Source organism: Sciurus vulgaris (genome assembly GCF_902686455.1).
Source record: "Sciurus vulgaris genome assembly, chromosome: 11".
Taxonomy (NCBI): Eukaryota; Metazoa; Chordata; class Mammalia; order Rodentia; family Sciuridae; genus Sciurus; species Sciurus vulgaris.
This window is the reverse complement of record NC_136472.1, coordinates 6571390-6590195: the sequence shown is the minus strand read 5'-3', so window position 1 is coordinate 6590195 and position 18806 is coordinate 6571390. Positions and strand designations below refer to the sequence as shown.

The 18806-nt window shown below is 54.0% G+C and overlaps 1 protein-coding gene across 4 annotated transcripts in view; it reads left to right on the top strand.

The window, feature by feature from the left end:
* The window catches only part of LOC306640113 (uncharacterized protein), a gene marked incomplete at its 5' end in the record, with an annotated part of 34085 nt that extends 15711 nt beyond the window's left edge, over positions 1 to 18374 (top strand). For 3 of the 4 annotated variants that reach the window (XR_013757743.1, XR_013757744.1, XR_013757745.1), the window contains one exon: positions 17071 to 18374. Of the gene's footprint in view, positions 1 to 5297; positions 5689 to 17070 lie in introns of those variants that run through there. The other variant, XR_013757746.1, reaches the window with a different exon arrangement.
* Positions 18375 to 18806: the final 432 nt, after the last annotated feature.

Genomic DNA, 18806 nt, shown 5'->3' with positions numbered 1-18806 from the left:
TGCTGAGGCCAACCGTGAACTTGGGGTGTCTCAGGTGCTGGAACCGGCAGGACCCACGGGCTGGAGACCCTTGGGAGAGCAGGAGGGGTCAGTAGTGTCTGGGGAGAGAATGGGTGGCAAGAGGTCAGAGGATGTCAGAGGGGTCGAGTCTTCAGCCAGTGTTTGCTAAGTGCCTGCTCTGTGCCCTCCTTGGTGCTAGGAGCCAGCCCCTGCTTCTGGAACCTTCCCCCTGGTAGGGGCTGCTCATTGGGCAAAGCAGAGTGACAGTAGTCAGGGAGTGCTGGGAAGGGTCTTGCAGCTGTCAAGAGGGAGACCTTGCTGTGACTGGGGGCTGAGAGGGTGATGGATGGGGTGACCAACAAAGGGGAGGGGCAGCCGTGCCAGCAGAGGCACAGCCCCCACGTCCGCTGGCCCCGCTGGTCCTTCATGTGGCCTCAGCCTTCCACTCCCTTCGGCCTCTCTGCACCTGGAGGCAGGTGTGCATAATCTCCCGGGGGCGGCAGCCCTGTTCACACGCCTCAGAGACAAACTCCTGTTTTCTGCAGGGTTGCAGAGAGGAGCTGCAGGCCCGGGTTCTACCAGGTGCTCACTGGGTCACGCTGGGAAAGGTATTTCACATCTCCAAGCCTTGGTCTTTATCTGGACAATGGTGGTTGACCTAGCATCTGCCTTTGAGAAGGTGGGAAGTGGTGGAAAGTGCACGTCCTAAAGGAGGACCCAAAGCCACCAGGGCTGTGCCCGGTGGGAGGATGGTAATTAGTAAGAGTTTTCAATTATAGAGCAAAGGCTTTGAGTCGAGGGGGAGGAGAAAGTTGGCTTGGAAATGCCTCGTGGCTTGTGTTCAGTGGTCAGTGTCCTGGATTGTCCACCTTGGTGACCTCTAGTTCCTCGCCTGGTCTGACAGCCACCTGGGGTCCCAGCTCTGGTGTGCAGGGTAGGTGGCTCAGTGGCTTGACTGCTGGGGTTGATGGGTGTGTGGCTTCATGGGCTGGTGTGTGAATGGTTGGTGATTGGAAGAATGGAGGATTAAACGGAAGCATGGACAGATGGACAGATGGATGGAAGGATGCATGGATGGACAGGTGGTTGGATGAATGGATTGTTGTGGGTGGAGAGAAAGTTGATAAATAGATGGGAGAATAGTAGATGGATGGATGGATGATTTGATTGGCTAATGGTTGGTGGGTGGATGGATGATTTGATTGGCTAATGGTTGGTGGGTGGGTGGATGATTTGATTGGCTAATGGTTGGTGGGTGGATGGATGATTTGATTGGCTAATGGTTGGTGGGTGGGTGGATGATTTGATTGGCTAATGGTTGATGGGTGGATGGATGATTTGATTGGCTAATGGTTGGTGGGTGGGTGGATGATTTGATTGGCTAATGGTTGGTGGGTGGATGGATGGATGGATGATTGCCTTGAGAGATGGCTGGGTAGATGAATGGCTAGATGGGGGAGAAGGTGGAGGATAACTGGGTGGGTGAGTGGAGAGGTGGATGTTTCAATGGACTCATGGTTGAATGTCTGACTGTGGGTGGATGACTGAGTGAGTGGACAGATGAATGAATAGAAGTGGCTAGAGGCCACTTCACTGCAGGTGAAGGTCTCATATTCTTCATTAAAGGAGTCCGTTAGTATCCAGTGTGCTATCCCAGCAGCTGAGGCTGAGGCAGAAGGATCACAAGTTCAAGGTCAGCCTCAGCAATTCAGTGAGGCCCTAAGCAACTTAGCAAGGCCCTGTCTCAAAACAAACAAACAAACAAACAAAAAGGCTAGGGCTGTAACCCAGTGGAAGAGCACCCTGGTTCCTGGTTTCAATCTCCAGTACAAAAAAAAAGTCCCTTAGGGTACAAGAGTCCCTTAGAGTAGAGGCCACATCTTCCTCCTTGCTAACCCATCATCAACAGAGATGGTGCCTGTCGCTCCCTCACTCTGAGCGGTGACTGCCTGGATGGCAAAGGTGGTGCCTCCTTCTCCACCGTGTTCCCTACAAGCCAGACCCAGAGCTTGGCACCTGGGCAGCAGGACGGCCGCGACCCCCTTCACATCCACTCAGCCAGCTGAAGTCAGACGGACGACGATGGTGAGTGTTGGAGAAGATGTGCAGAAACTGGAGGCCCTGCATCACAGGATCCTCAGTGGTGTGGCCTCCGTGCAATTGGGCGGTGCCTCGGGAGGGACCAGGCCACCCGGCAAGTCCTCTCCAAGGTATGGACTCAAGGGAAATGCAGACACAGGCCACGGGGAGCTCATGAGTACTTGCTACTGGAAGCATGATTCATGGTAGCCAAAGGGTGAAACAACCCACACGTCCATCGATGGGGAACCAATAAACCAAAGGGCTAGAGGCGTACGATGGAATCGTCCTGGCCATGAAAACACAGAAGCACGGACACGAGCCACAACGGGGATGAAGGTCAGCGATGTTTTGCCGAGTGAAAGGTGCCAGTCCTGGAAGGCCAGGTTCTGTATGACTCTGTTCACATGATGTGTCCACACAGGCAAATCCATGGACACACAAAGGAGAGTAGTGGTTGCCAGGAGCTGGTGGGAGGGAGGAGGAGGATAGGCCTCTGGTGGGTACGGGGTTTCTTTTTAGGCATAATAAGAACATTCCGGAATTAGATAGTGGGGACACAATTACACATGCTGAATATACTAAATTCCACAGTGTACATTGTATAAAGATGAATTTTACATAACAATCTGCTTATATGTGTATTTTAAACCCCCCCAAAGGCAGGTGTTGATGTACACATGGATTGAAGGTTGGAGATGGGTAGAGGGAGATGCCTGGTCTGTTGTATTGGGACCCAGAAGAGGGGGCCCAGGGTGGCCAGAGAACCAGACCACAGACTGGACTTGTGAAGCAAGAGGACTGTGGGTAAAGGCAGCCAGTCACCTAATTGCCACAGCAGAGAGCAGAGCCATTCTGAGGGACAGCCTGCACAGGGGTCTGGCCTACTGGTCTACTCTTGCTGAGTTAGTCAGCTTTTCATTACTGTAACAAATAACCTGAAATAAAGAAAGATAAAAAGAGGAAAGGGTTTTTTTGTGTGTGTGTGTGGCACATAGTCTTAGAGTCTTCAGTCCCATTGCTTTTGGTCCTGTGATGAGATGGTTTATCATGGTAGGAGCATGTGGTGGGTGAAACTGCTCATCTCATGGCAGCCAGAAAGCAGGGGGGTGGGGAGGGATAGGAAGGGGCTGTGGTCCCCACATCCCCTTCAAGGGCCCGCCCCTGTGACCTAACTTCCTCCCACTAGGCTCCACCTCTTAAAGGCTCCACTACCTCCTACAGCTGGCAGATCAGCTGGCAACCCAGTCTTCAACACATGCTCTTTGGGGGGACACTTACCCAAGTCATCGCACCTGCTCTCCTAGGTCTGCGATGCTTCTGCACAACGGGAGGGCATGCGTGCACCAGGCCAGAGCAGCCAGGAAGCTGGGCCTGGGTGTCCTCCTTTGCATAATGGGACAAGATCCCTCCCTCCCTTCCAGGGCTTTCCTGGAGATGAAATAAGATCATTTATATGAAAGCTCTTTGTAAGCAGCTCCATGCCAGGCAGATGTTCCTCCAGCTGTGAGTCAGGATGAGAGCTCAGCTCAGGCACCTGCTCCTCCACCCCTCCCAGCCCTGGGCAATGGTGGACTCAGGTGAGGCTGGCCCAGAGCCTCCCCGCTGCGCCCTGGCTGCAGGGGCACCCCTGTGGAGGGGGTGTCCCGTGCTCTGGGCTGTGGGTGGGGGGACTCTTCCCTGTGGCTCTGGCAGGATTACCTCTGAGAGGACAGCCAGCAGGAGAGCCGGGGAGTGGGATGGAGCCCTTTCCCCCAGGAGGCCCAGTCGGTCCCACCCGGCCTCCGTGGGAGGACAGTGGCACCCTCAGACTCGCAAGGCCACAGCAGCGGAGGGGAGAGAGGCTTCCTCAGTCTTCCTGAGTTTTTAGCAGGGAGCCCCCTGCACCAGGAAGAACAGAGAAAAATGGAAAGGAGCTCCAAGCTCATGCAGTGTCCTCAGTGGAGAACAGGCGGTTTCTAGAGAAAGCACAGGACACCTAAGAGCTGGCCAAGGGTCTGGGGTGCGCACAGGGGTTGGGGGTGGAGGGGCACCGGGAAAGTAAACACGTGGCAGGAAACTAATGAAGTAAGGTTTGTCTGCAGGCTCGTGAGCTGAGGAGAGGCTAGAGTTTTCTCCAATAAAGGGGAATTTATAACCTGCCTTTAGGCAGGAAAGGGGGTGGGGTAAAGAGCTTTTCCTCTGCTTCTCAGTTGCCTTTAGCTCGATGGTAGTTTTTATGTCACATAGGCACATAAGGGAGTAACACAGTCTGGTTTCCTTTTACTACAAGGCCTCAAAGAGGAAAGAATGAGGGCTAAAAGTGAGGTCCCTGGAGTCAGCCAGACAGGCCAGCTGTGTGACCTCGTGCATAGCAGTCAGCTTCTCTGGGCTTCAGTTTCCTCCTCTGTAAAATGAGGGTGAGGACAGAGGTGAGTCTTGGGGATGTAAAATGTCAAGTCCTCAGTCTTCTGCCCCTAAGGGTCTGCTCTTATCCCAGAGATAGGATGTGAAAATGGATGTTTATTTCCTGAAGTCGCATTCATTCACACAACAGGCATTTACTGAGCATCTACTATGTGCTGACGCAGTGTCCAGGGCACTCAGTCCTGTCCCCGTGTAGCTGTGAAGAGCTGTGATATGTGTGTGTGAGGCTGTGTGGCTGCCTTTAGCAAAGCCACTGTCCTGCTGGCTGGGTGTACCTGCAGTGGGCCCAAGGCCTTCCTGGACCTGTTGGCACCACACCTACCACCTCTTTTCTTGGGACCTGCCACACCAGGCTCCTTGACTTGGCTATTCTGGGGTGGAGTCAGAGGGTGGATACTGGCCTCTGGTCATCGACCCACTTCCCACAGCCCTTGCACCACTGGGTCCACCAGTGAGCAGCGTCTGGCCCATGGCAGGTGGACCCAGGCAGCTCCACCCTCCATTCCTGGGGATCTGATCCCCAGCCTCCCTGTCCCCGGGCCTCACAGCCGGGCCTCCTTCATTGTGCTTTCTCTGTTTCCCGGTGCCGCCCTACACCACGGTCTGCTTCCCCTAGCGAGGGTCGTCCCAGATCCTTCAGAACGACCAAGACCCAGGGAGCGCTGCTGGGCCACTCAGGCGGCTCCCGGACTCCGGGTAGGGGTGGGTGGGCGGGGCTAGGGCGAGGGGCGGGGCCAGGACCCGCTTATCCTGGGCCTCCCTGGGGCACCGTGGGGCTGGGGTCCCCGTCCTCTTCCCCCCGACAAGGCACTGTTGGGGTCCTGGCCTCCATCTTTTCTCCACACTTCCCAAGCTAGGGTTTCTGTCCTGTCTCCATGTCCCTCCCCAGGTTGCTGTGAGGCAGGGCCTCAGTGCTGTCCCTACACCCCTATCCTGTCCCTCCACCCAGGCATGGCGTGCTGCTGCCCTCCCGGGCCAGAGCTGGATGGTGTTGGCGACCTTGGATACCTGGTCACAGGACCCACTCAAGGACACCTCTGTGGGTGACCATGCCTTGGTGGGGGATGTGACTAGGTGGTGGCAGCCAGGCTCAGTGCACCTCACAAAGCCAGGCCATGTGCAGCTGGGCAGGCAGCCCCGCAAGTTCCAGGACGGAGCCTCACCCCGTACCAGTCCTCCTGCGCCACCTGGGCTGTTTCTTCGGTGAGTCCTGAGGCCGGGACAGCCCAGTCCAGAAAGATCCCTGGCAGGGGCTGGCACCATGTCCTAGGGCCTGAGCTACAGCTGCCAAAACCCTGCCTGACTGGAGAGGGGCCAGGTGCCGCAGAGGAAGGTCCAGGGCCTGGGCTGAGAGGGGTCGTGGGGTACGGCACTGGGCTGCCGTTCCAACAGGCAGGAGCTGCGCAAGGTGGGGGGTTTGTCATGCCCCGTATATGGAAGACAGGTCAGAGGAGGCCCTCAACCCCTGTGTGGGTGCAGTTGAGCCTGGGGGCTTCCAAGTAGACCCCCATCCGTTGTCTCCCACTCTGGCCACATGCCAAGCTGGAAAGTCACAGTGGGCAGGCTGGTGGCCTTGTCTCAGGAGTGGCAGGGACATGGCTTCGGGAGGGGCCGGACCCTTTTGGTTGACCAGGGAAGGGGTGTCTGGGGAAGCCTAGGGCCCTAGGGGGTGTGGCAACCAGGGAAAAGGCACAGGGCAGTGGTGGAGTCGCCCAGGGCAGGTCCACCCCAGCTTCTGCAGAGCCGGGGAGAGAACAGAGGCCTCTGGCTGGGGCCGGCCACCCCTCTTCCTGACTCATGCTGGCCCAGGAAGAACATGCACACCAGCCTTTATGTCCGAATCTGTAGGTCCCCACAAACACCCAGCCTAGGGAGGCACGTACCTGAGGCTTGGTTCTCCTTTGAGGGGACAGACCTGGGGAACAGTTGGGGCCTGGGAAACGGCATGGGCTTTAGCTGGATATGGCCCCGTGGGCCTGCAGACTCCTAGCAGCTGGGGGCGGAAAGTACCCCCAGAGCCCTGGGCTAAAGTGGGGCCTGGCCACTGACTGCAGGCTCTGTGACAAAGCCCTGTGAGAGTGGCACTGGGGACATGGTGAAGGACAGGCTGGAGGAGCTCAGGCACCGTGTCCACCTTCTCCAGAACTATGTGAGCAGGGGCTGCAGGCTGGCGCTCAGGGCCAGGGTGGTCAGGTTGGAGAGGTCACCTTGGTCAGCGTTGGTCAGTCAGCTCCTAGCTGGGATCACTCCTGTTCTTGGGGTCAGTGGTGAGATGGGGAAGGCCCGGTGTGTGCAGGAGCTTCCAGGACACCTGGACCTTTGAGAACCCTCCTCGTGGCTGCCGGGGAGTGCCGGGTCTTGCCCTCCCAGGCTATCATGGATCCATTTCTCAGAAGGACAAACTGAGGCCCAGAGTGGGCCAGTTCACCGGAGCAGAGGCAGAACCAGGGAACAGCCAGCGTCCTGTCCCTGAAGCCTCGCCACCCCCTCCTCACCCAGTTCAAGGCTCCTCGTACCCCTGCCCGCCGATCTCCCTTGCCGACCGCAGCCCGCTGGACTTGCTGCTGAGCCAGCAGGTACTGACTGGCCCGGCCGGCTGGAGGTCCCCCCCCCCCCACTCTCTGCCTACGTGGCGCGCCTCAGCGCTGGCCCAAGGCCTTCCTGGCCTCCTGGCCATGAGAACCGCCTCTGTGCTCCTGGGGATGCGATCCTGCTTGGCCTCCCCGGGAGAGGGGCGCCCTGGGGAACCTATAAAAGCAGGGAGAGGAAGCTGTGCTGTGGTCCTGGGGGCCAGCGGGACCCTCCGCCCTTTCCCACAGTTCCCTGGGGAGGGCGAGGCAGCGTGGGGTGCCTGGCCACTCGGCCAGGGCACGTGGTGCCGGTGCTCAGGACAGAAAGAGGAGCACAGGGCCCCAGACCCCTGGGCTGCACCCAGCTGGCCGACCTCTGAGGGTCATGACCCAGCGACCTGGCCATCGACCTCCATCTGAAAAGAGGTGACCAGCTGGGGCCAGAGGCGCACTGCTTCCAGGACAACCCCCACCCCCCGAGGGTTTCACGCAGTATTCGTGTGGCCAGTTCCCACAGGCTACCCATGGGCTACCCACGGGCTACCCGCGGCCCTGGACACGCGGACATGCCCAGCCCTGTGGTCACTGCCCAGCTGGCCCCAGGTGTGAGAAGGCCAGGGCAGCCTGGAGCTCTGGGTGGCCTCCTGCTGCTTGGGGACAAGGGAGTTGAAGGGTTCCCTCAGCTCCAGGGGACCTCTGTCAGCTCCAGGGCCCGGCCCAGTCCCAGCCCAGGCTGTCCTGCCCCCTCGCTGCAGTGTGCCTCCTGCTGGGTCCTTGAGCCCACCGGACACTTCTGGCATAGATGGTGAGACAGAAGAGGAGGACCTGGAGGGGACGGGGGCGGGGGGCAGAGTAAGGGCCTGACTGATGACGGACCCAGAGGTACTGGCCTATGACCACGTTCCGGGGAGAGGCCCACGTCACGTTCCCAAGGTCACGCCTGCCTGACAAGCTGCTCCAAGTGTCAGTTGACTGTCTGTGACCTTCTGAGGGTGGCAGTGTCACTGTAAGCTTGGTCCTTATCCCCGATGCCAATCCGGGAATGAGGACACGGTTTTGAGAAAAAAGAAAAAGAAGTTTGTATTGTTTTGTTAACAAAGGAGAAGCACAGGGCCTCTGTCCTGGAGGCTGTGGTTGTGCCCAGCAAGGGGTCCGGGGCTTTAGGCGTGACTTGAAGGCTGCGTTCCACATGTCCTCTGTCCAGAGCTCCAATTCACTCATTGATTGAGGAGAGAGTCATTTCTGAGAGCTTCCGTTGCCATCCCCAGAGTCTGAATCACTCTGGCCCTGTGGTGGGTGTGTGCTCAGGGACAGGTAGCCCTGCCTAGGATGGGGAAGAAAAGGGACCCTGTGTCCCCTGAGACTAGGGTGGGGAGAGCTGCGGGAGGAGCAGGGAGACAGGAAGAGAAAGAAACACGGCATTTTAGAAATAAGTCACAGTGGCTGAGCAGCAAGGGCGCTACTCAGAGCATCAGGTGGCCCCGTTACAGTTCCAGGCCAGGAAGGCCCCGGCCCAAGCGCGTCTGCTCTCGGCCTTCACCAGCGCAGACTGACTCCAGCCCAGGGGCCGGCTGCGCCGGCGCACAGGCCCCCAGGAGAGTGGCCAGGGTTTGGAGCCCCTGCAAACTCCCCTGGTTGTGGTCTTTTACATTCTGATTCCCAGTGCTGGCAGAAGGGTGCACCTGGGTTACTGTCTGTAATTACGTGACGGGGGGCGGTCCCAGGAGGAAGGCGGGGCTTCCAGCCGATCAGGGAGGAGACGGTTCATATTTGAAGGTGGGGACATTTAAAGACAGGGCCTGAACTTGCTCCCTGGTGAGGGAGGTGGGGTGTCTAGTTACAGAGGGAAAGCCACTGGGTCAGCAGGAGCTCCTGGTCCTGCCAGCTGCTATTTAGGAGGGATCAGAAGGGGCGATTCAAGGGGTCAACCTCAGTTCACCCCAGTGTTTGCTCTTTCATGGCAGAACCCAGATCATGAGGACTGGGGTACCAGTGGTGGTGTGGCGTATGGGGAGTGACCCCAGACTCAGGGGTGGAACCAAGGCTGCTTTTAGCCTGGGGACCAGGGCTCAGTCCGGGGACCAGGGCTCAGTCCTGGGATCAGGGCTCAGTCCTGGGATCAGGGCTCAGTCCGGGGACCAGGGCTCAGTCCGGGGACCAGGGCTCAGTCCGGGGATCAGGGCTCAGTCCAGGGACCAGGGCTCAGTCCTGGGATCAGGGCTCAGTCCTGGGATCAGGGCTCAGTCCGGGGACCAGGGCTCAGTCCGGGGATCAAGGGTCCTCAGTTGCACCATCCAGGCAGGGAAGCTGCTGGAATTGGGCTCCATCTCTTTCAGCCTCACCTCCTATGGCAACCTCAGTGCCCCCCTTCCCCTTGTGAGGGACCTGAGGGCTTGTCCCTCTCCAGCAGCCAGGCCGGGTACCAGTGCAACCTCTTACCAGACTTCTGTTTACAGACGAGCTTACAATTTGCTCCCAGGCAGCGGGTACTAAGCTGGCATTCTTTCCCACACAGCCCCCCCACATTCTCTTGGGTATGTTCTGGGCAGGTTGAAGTTACTCTCCATAACTTCAAAGTAGCTATTTAAGACATTAATATTGGTTAAATATTAAATATCCTGACTGAAATGAAGTCAAAGCCACAGGAATTTTTGAAGCAAAATCAGGTCACGTCCAACCTCTGGGCAGCTGAGCCTCCGCTCACCAGGGCCAGGAAGGCTGGACACCGGCTCTGCATGAGCCAGCCGGCCACCAGAAGGCTTCTGGCTCTAGGGGACATCAGGCCCCAAGGACTGCCTGGTGCTTCTCTGGGAGTTGTTTTTGTCCGTGAACTCACTTGAGCTCCCATCTTCTCCCTGGAACGCTTTGAACAGAGGAAGGGAGGAGCTTTCGCATTTCCTGATGGGATTTATGGCAGACATAACTCCTGGGCCCCCAGGCATGAGCCTCGTTAGCTTCCTAGGAACTTCTTGTCATGAGACTTGTCCTTCAGAGCAGCATCTAGGAGGGAACTCGGATGAAGACTTCCGGCCAGCCCATCGGCTCTGCCTGCACTGGGTTCTGGGTTTCAAGTGTGTCGGCGAGGAGAAGGCGGCGCCCTTGTGGAGGCAATACTCTTCCTCAGTCTTCACGGAGTCCAGCAACCAGGCCACTCCAGGGGAGAGCTAACATCTTGAGACTTTGAAGCAGCTGTTTTTTCCTGCTATTCCAAAAATAGGGCAACTGTGACCTTTAGCTCATAAATCCAGCCAAGGCCACGGTTGCATGCACAACTGGGACAGCTGCCCAGCTCCAACCTGGCAGAGTCTTTGGGCATCTCTTCCTCCCAGTTCACCAGCCCCCAGCACCCCCCTCCAGATACAGCTGTGGATGTGACCCAAGGCCAGCCAATCACAGAGGCTCAGCTCTGGCCACAGTGATGGGGCCAAGGGGTGAGCACCTGATTGGAGCTGGACCAATCAGAGTCCATCCTTGACCTTCCCAAACACAGCTGGCCAGAGGCCAGGAGCTCCCCTAGGACCTGAGCTTCCATCCTGGCCAAGAGGCTGTGAAATGTTCGAGCAGTCGTTGATGTTGGTACGGTTGAGAGAGCGAGCGCCTTTAGGTCCCTGGGACCGGGCCCTGAGAGGCCAGTTCTGCCCCGTCCTTCCCCTGGTTTGCTCACAGGAGCCAGAGCTCTTCCCTACTGCAGTTGTTTCTGTGCCCTCAGCTGAAGGAGATGGTGATATGTTGGAAATATGTCCAGAAATCCTTGGACAGTTCCCCCTCAAAATGTAGCACTGGTGGGGACAGACCTAGAGACTCCACTCTAACTGTGAGTGTGTGGGAGTGGCAACGACATGCAGGACCAGGTCAGGCGAGGCACTGTGGCTGCCTTCTTGCCCACTCTCTCAGATCGTGTGCTCCGGAAAGGCTGTCGCCATGTCACGAGGATGCTCAAGCTCCCTGTGAAGAGGTCAAGGTGAGGAGGACCTGAGACTTCCAGCCGGAGCCAGCACTGAGTCACCATCCATGCCAGTGTGCCATCTTAGAGTGGATGCTCGAGCCCCAGTCAAGTCTTTGGGTGATGGTGGCCCTGGCCACTATCTTGATGGCCTCATCATGGGAGACCCCAGCAAGAACCGCCCAGCTAAGCCACTCTGTGACTTCTGACTCAGAAATGGAGATAATAAACTCACTGTTTTACGATCCTCGGTTTTGTAATTTGCTGTGCGGCAGCAGGTAATACAGACAGCACCAACCCAATGACACTTCGACGAACAACTTTTCAACTTTTCAAGGGTGGGAAAGCCCACCTGTGCCATCGAGTTTTCTACTTCCAGGACAGTAGATTCATTAAGTTACACGCGCTGCTCAACATTTCATTACGAAACAGGCTTCCTGTTAGATGGTTTGACCAACTGTTGGCTAACGCGAGTATAGCAAGCACATTGGATGCAGGCTGTGCTACGATGTTTGGTAGACTGGGCGTGATAAATGCATTTTTTTTTTTTTGGTACTGGGGATTGAACCTAGGGGCACTCAACCCCTGAGCCACATCCCCAGCCCTTTTTATATTTTACTTAGAGACAGGGTGTCACTAAGTTGCTTAGGGCCTTGCTAAATTGCTCAGGCTGGCTTTGTGGTGCTGGGGATTGAACTGGGCATTGCACATTCCAGGCAAGTCCTGTACCGACTGAGCTGTGTCCCCAGCCCTGATACCTGCATTTTTAACCTGCGACATTTTCAACTTATGACGGGTTGATTGGGATATAACCCTGTCCTAAGTCAAGAAGCACCTGTGTGGAGTCAGAAGCGGCCGTTACCATGAAGCTTCTGCCTGGGACAGAGGCGAGTGGTTTGCTGGGCAGACACGGAGATGGAGGAGCTGTTTTCCGAAGTCTGGTTTCCAGTGCTGAGTTCCGCCGTCCTCTCTGCTGGGTGAAGGCACCTCCTCCAAGCAGGGGTCTTTCTCTGATGATCCGCTGGGTTCTGACTGTCAACCCAGTGTGGCCAGAGGAGCAACACTGCACATTCCAACAGTCAGATTTCCATTGAAATTCACGCGTGTAAAGATGGTAGTGAGGACAGCAGGCTGAGCTGGACTCCAGGTTTCAGCTCGGCCCTGGGATCTTTTTGTTTGTTTGTTCTTTTTCGTTATATATGGCAGTAAGGTATATAGCTTCCTATTCTTGCAGTTGGACATGATGTGGAGTTACACTGATTGTGTATTCATATATGAACATAGGAAAGTGATGTCTGGTTCATTCTATTGTCTTTCCCATTTCCCTCCCCACTCCCTTCCCTGCATTCCCCTTGTCTAATCCAATGGACTTCTATTCCCTGTCCCCTTATTGTGTGTTAGCATCCGCATATCAGGGAGAACATTCAGCCCTTGATTTTTTGGGATTGGCTTATTTCACACCAGCAAATGCCATAATTTCATTCTTCTTTAAGGCTAATATTCCACTGTGTTTATGTACCACGTTTTCTTTATCCATTCATCTGCTGAGGGGCACCTAGGTTGGATTCATAGCTTAGCTATCCTGAATTGAGTTGCTATGAACATTGATGTGGCTGTATCACTATAATATGCTGATTTTAAAGCCTTTGAGTATATGCTGAGGTATGGGATAACTGGGTCAAATGGTGGTTTCATTCCAAGTTTTCTGACGAATGGCCATATGCTTTCCAGAGTGGCTGCACCAATCTGCCGTCCCGCCAGCAATGCATGAGTGTGCCTTTCTCCCACATGCTCGCCAAGGCCCCGGGGTCTTGAGCTAGATGCCTAGGTGAGACAGTGCATCTAAAACACACAGCACGGTGCCTGGCACACAATAATATCTGCTCAATAAGTGACTGAAAACAAATTCAGCAAGAACCCAGTTCTGCAGACATTACCACCATTAGCTCTGGTGCGCTCAGCATCTTGAGAAAACAACATGTCTTCTGTTGCCACATCCTTTGTACAAATAAGCAGCAGAGCGCACTCTGCTTCTTTTAATACATCCATCTCACCTAATGGCAAGAGGAAAAAAAACAGAACAAACAACAAAAACAGTGAATTGACCCCTGGGGAAAGACTGGCATTTGAGATTTTCAGCCAAGTCATCCATCAAGCGCTTGAGTCTGGTATGAAACAAAGAAATGATAAGGTGCAATTCTCTCTCCAAATGAAGCTATTTCAAACCACATTTTTTATTACTTGGTCTTGAAAATCAGCTTGTTACTTAAGAATGATTGTTTTCATCAATTCAAACAGGTTGAAAATCTATTTTCCCAAATGTACTCCTCAATATGTGATTCTTCTGCTTCAATAGTCTATTAGGGTTCTCCAGAGAAACAGAATCCACAGACTTAAGCCACCAGGAAGCTGGCACAGCTCCAAGGCCTGGAGCCAGCGCGCCAGCGGTGTAGACCCCATGTGGGTCTGAAGCTCTGAGGACCACTCATGCCGATGGTGCAAGTTCCAGTCTGAGGGCAGAAGACTGATGACCCAGCTCAAGCAGTGAGGCAGACAGGGAATTTGACCTTCCTCTACCTTTTTGTTCTATGCAGGGCCTCTGTGAAGGATGGATGAGGCACATTGCGTTAGTCTGTTTTCTGTTGCTGCAACAAAATTCCTGAGACTGGGTAACATATAGAGATAAGAGGTTTGAGGTTTATTTAGCTCAGTTTTGGAGTCTGAGAGTCCAAAGAGTGTGGGCTGACTTTGGTGAGACAACCCCCAACACCTGTCACTAGCAGTAAGAGAGGAATCAAGTTTGGTTCCGTCAAGTGGATTTTATTCATGCAGTGCACACTCAACCTAATATTCCTAATAATAGCAAGTCACAAATACATTGAAGATTCACTCCTTGTTCACCTAGACTCCAATCCCCACGGACTTACTCAGTGCAACGTCTCTTAGCCAAGAAGTCAGTCAGCAAGACTGAGGGGACTCTTCTCAGCCATAGCCTCTCTCAGCTCCTCGGGTGTCTTTGGATGTCCTTGGGATAAGCTGGAGGCTGGATGGCAGTCCTCGTCACGGGAGAGGTGGTCAGTTGTCTGGCCTTGGTGACAACGTCCGATCAGCAATCAGTGATGGAGTGGACAGCAGCCGGGGCAGTCAAGAGACAGAGCGACGTGGAGTCCTCTGGTCGCGATGCTGCTGATAGTTTGCTCCAGGAGCCCAGGGGTTTACATAGTGATTTTCAGCTCAGTCCTGCTCTAGACTTCATTGATAAAGACCAGAACACGGCTAGACCAGGAGCCCCCACTCCAATCATAGATAAGGGTTCATGTCGGCATTGTTCAGGAGTGTCATCCTGCCACACAGCAAGTTTGTCACCAGGTGCCTTTATTTTAGTTTTACAAATACAGCTTCTTATTACTGCATAACACACGGCTATAGCCACTCCTGTCATTTCCTTGTCTCATTGCAACACGGCATCCCATGGTGGCGGACAGTATCGCAGTGGCAGTGGCACCTGGGAGAGGGAGACACCACGTAGCCAGACAGGAAGTCAGACTCCGGAGGCCAGGCTGGTTCTTGCACAGCAACCTCTTGCGTGAACCAGCCGGCGTCCCTGAGAACCACAGCAGCTCCTTCCTGAGCAGCCCCCCTCTGAGCTTGCTGCCCCCCACTAGCCTGCCTCTTAAAGGTCCCACGGAGCCCGAGGACACGGTCAGACCACAGGACCCACATGGGGTGGGCCAGCCTGTGACTCAGTTCATCAGTGCCAGTGCTGAGCCCTGGAAGCCCCCTTGCACACACATCCCCAGAGAACTACTGGGCGTCCACCGCCTGCTCCAGTCCACAGGCCACATCGACCATCCCTCAGAGTGCTGGCAATTTCCCCTTTCCTGTAAAGCTGCGATGCATGTCGCCTCTGCTTTGCTCCTGAGTCTTCTGCCATCTTGCCCCGGCGCCCCTGGATCTAGAAGTCCTGCCTGTGCATCCAGCGAAAGCCAGCCAGCTGCCTGGCTGGGCCTCAAGAGAGGCATTGCTTGGCGCTGCCCTCACCTGGGCGTGGCCCCGAGGACCCGGGCTTCCACCGTGGGCTCGAGCACCGAGCAGCCTCCAGCTTTCCAAAGCGTGTGTCACTGTGTCAGAACGCTGCTTCACACTGACACTTCCTTATGCCACCAGCACAGGCCTTGGAAGAGGAGGGACTGATTGTTCTTTCTTTCTCTTTTCCCACTTCTCAATGGGGCATGGATTTACACAGAGTGGGCTCACTTACCCGAGCGTACAGCTCAATGAACCCCGGGGCCAGGTTTACCTGCGGACCACGACCAAAGCCGGTGTGGACCATTTCCAGCCCTGCCTCCCAAACTCTGCTGGTGTCACTGGATCCAAAACAGCCCAAAGTTGACACAACCACATTTGCCATTTCTATATGACAAACTACTTCAACTTTTTTTTTTATATCTGGTAGTGAACCCAGGGGCACTTACCTATTGAGCCACATCCCCTGTCCTATTTTGGTATTTTATTTAGAGACAGGGTCTCACTGAGTTGCTTAGGGCCTCGCTAAATTGCTGAGGCTGGTTTTGAACTTGTGATCCTCAGCCTGGTGAGCTGCTGGGGGTCACAGACCCAAGCCACGGTGCCTGGCCCACTTCAACATTTACCGACTTGAAAGAATGCCCATTTCTCACTTCCCCTGGCTCTGTGGCTTTGCTGAGTGGCCCTTCCAGGCTGCTCAGCGGAGGCTTGTGGGTCTGGCTTTGTTCACTCTTACACTGGGGCCTCAGCTCCAAGGGCAGGGAGCTCTGCACGTGGCCTTCAAGCTCCGGAGGCCAGCCAGAGCCTGACCGTGTGCCGGCCTCAGGGCCTGAGTGCTTCCGCTTTGGTACCATCCGCTGGCCAAGCAAGCCACACACAGCAAGCCAGGCTCAGGAGGGAGAGCCATACCTTATCTCCTGGTGGAAAAGCAATACAATCACAAGTGGGAAGAGTCTGTGGTCCTTTGCAACGGCCATTGGTGTTCTTCAGGCAGAAGGCCAATGACCACAGGTAGGGCTCAGATGCAGGAAAGCAAGGCAGGGGTCAGTCGGGGCAGCTCAGTGGTAGAGTGCTGGTCTAGCATCGTGGACCTGGGGAGGAGGAGAGCCAGTGCGGGCCGTTTGTGGATCACTCTAAAGCCAGGCTAGAAACAAGAGTGTCACATAAGCTAGAAGAAGGAGGGAACAGAATGACGTGTTCCACCACGTCATTTGGTGGCTTTTCCACCAAAGCAAAAGCCTGCAGGAAGGAGAACAGGCAGGCAGGCCAGACAGCCAGAGACAGACAGGTAGACACAGAAACGCACTCGCCACTAAACTAAATATCAATGGATGGCCCACACGAATATGCTCCACTAATTTTTTTCTCCATTTTTTTTTTAATCATGGTAAAATACACATAACATAAACTTTACCATCTTTTCTTTTTTCTTTTTATAACACTGGGGATTGAATCCAGGGATGCTTAACCATGGAGCCACATCCCCTGCCCTTTTTATGTTTATTTGGAGGCAGGTTCTTGCTAAGTTGCTGAGGCTGGCCTTGAACTTGTGATCCTCCTGCCTCAGCCTCCTAAGCCACGGGGGTTATAGGTGTGCCACTGAGCCCAGCAGCATTTGTCTTTTTATGAGGCTAATTACACCTAGCACAATGTCCTCAAGTTTCATCCACGTAGCATGAGTCAGAATTTCTTTCCACTGCCAGGTATAGTGGCCCATGCCTGTGATCCAAGAAGCTCAGGAGGCTGAGGCAGGAGGATCATAGATCAAGGCCAACCTCAGGAATGTAGTGCTGGGGTTGTGACTCAGTGGTAGAGCCCTTGCCTAGCATGTCTGAGGCACTGGATTCCATCCTCAGCACCACATTAAAAAATAAATAAATAAAATAAAGGCATTGTGTTCATCTGCGACTCAAATAAAATTTTTTTAAGTAAAATAAAATAACATGGGCTGGGGATGTGGCTCAGTGATTAAGCACCCCAGGTTCAATCCCTAGTGCCAAAAATAATAATAATAATAATAATTTCCTTCCACTGATTTTTTCACAGAGATGCTAAAACAATTCAGCGGAGGAAGGAGAGCCCTTTCAATGGAAGGTCCTGCCGCAAGAAGACTTCCATAGGCAGTCAGGAAAACATCTTCTAAGCCTTACGTCTTATGCAAAAGTTAACCGAAAATGCATCATGAGCTTGAATGTGAAATGTAAGATTATGTAACTTAAGAGATGGGGGAACAGGCTCAGGATTCTTTGACTTGCTACCGAGGCGTGGCCCATAAAAGGAAAAATGAATAAACTGCACCTTACAAAACTGAAAACGTTCGCGCTGCAAAACACCCTGTTAAGAAAAGGAAAAGGCAGGTGAGTGGGAGAAACAGTGTAAGCCACGTATCCAGTGAAGGCCTGGCCTCCAGGATTCCCCGCCTCCCACCGCGTTGCTTTTCCTGGTTTGTTATTCATGATCTAAAAATATTAAATGGAAAATTCCAGAAATACAATTCATCAGTTTTAAAGTAACTTTGATTACAAGTATATTGTCATAACGGTTCTATTATTAATTACTGCTGTTAATTTCTTACTGTGCCTAATTTATAAATTAGACTTTATCTGTAGGAAGAGACACAGTGACATAGGGCTCAGCACGCTGAGCTCTCAGGCAACCCCTGCAGGTGAGGGGAGACCCCTGTACGCAGGGAGCTCTTAAGACCCCGCAGTACTAAGCCGGCGGACAGTTCTACCTGAAACTAGATAAAAGTTGCAAACACGTGTGTCTCCAAAGATGGCCTGCAGGTGGACAATTAGCACAGGAAGAGGTGTTCAAGGTCAGCCACCGGAAATGCAGATGAAAACCACGCGAGATCTCACTAAGCGCCTGTCGGAACTGCTGGGAAAATCCTGAGCCACACGGCGTCCAGGGCTCCGGGGACCTGGATCGCGCTTCTGCGCTGGCGGGAATGTAGATCAGTACATTTTTGTGGAAAACAGTCTGGCGGTTGTTTATAAAATGAACCGGGTAGTTCACCCACCATTCTATCCAGCAATTTTTGCACTCCTGTTTCTTCCAAAGAAATGGAAACTTACATTCACACACAAAAAACTTGTAGATAAATGTTGATAGCCACTTTTAAAAAAATTTAGGGGGCTGGGGGAGAGAAAGGAGGAATACTGGGGACTGAATTTGAGTAAAGTATATTCCAGGCCTTTTAAATGATGGCAAATGAATCCTAATGGTGTGCATAACTGAAAAGAAACAATAAAAAAATAAATTCTGGGGGCTGAGGATGGTGCTCAGTGGCAGAGCCCTTGACTAGCATGCGTGAGGCCCTGGGTTCCAACCCCAGCCCTATCAAAAAAGGAAAAGCAGGGCTGGAGAGATAGCTCAGTTGGTAGAGTGCTCACCTCGCAAGCAGAAGGCCCTGGGTTCACCAACCTGGAATGCGTAACAAATTTTGTATGTCATTCATGTGCAGGAGCCAAGCTGGTCTCCCTGGTGTCATTTCAATTTCTAGCAGTTTTACTTATAATTACTCCAAAGTAGAAGTCACTCAGATGTCCCTCAATGGCTGGAGGTTAATGGTGTGGACTGCTACTCAGCCATGAAAAGGGACAAATTGTGGATACTGGCGACAGGCTGGTGAATCTCTGCAGAATCATGCTAAGTGGGAGAGAAAGCAAATCCCCGCAGGTTACATACCGTTTTATTCCATTTATATGACACCCTTGATGACAAAATTATGGAGATGGAGAGCGGATGGAGTTTGCCCGAGATTGAGGACAAGAGCGGGG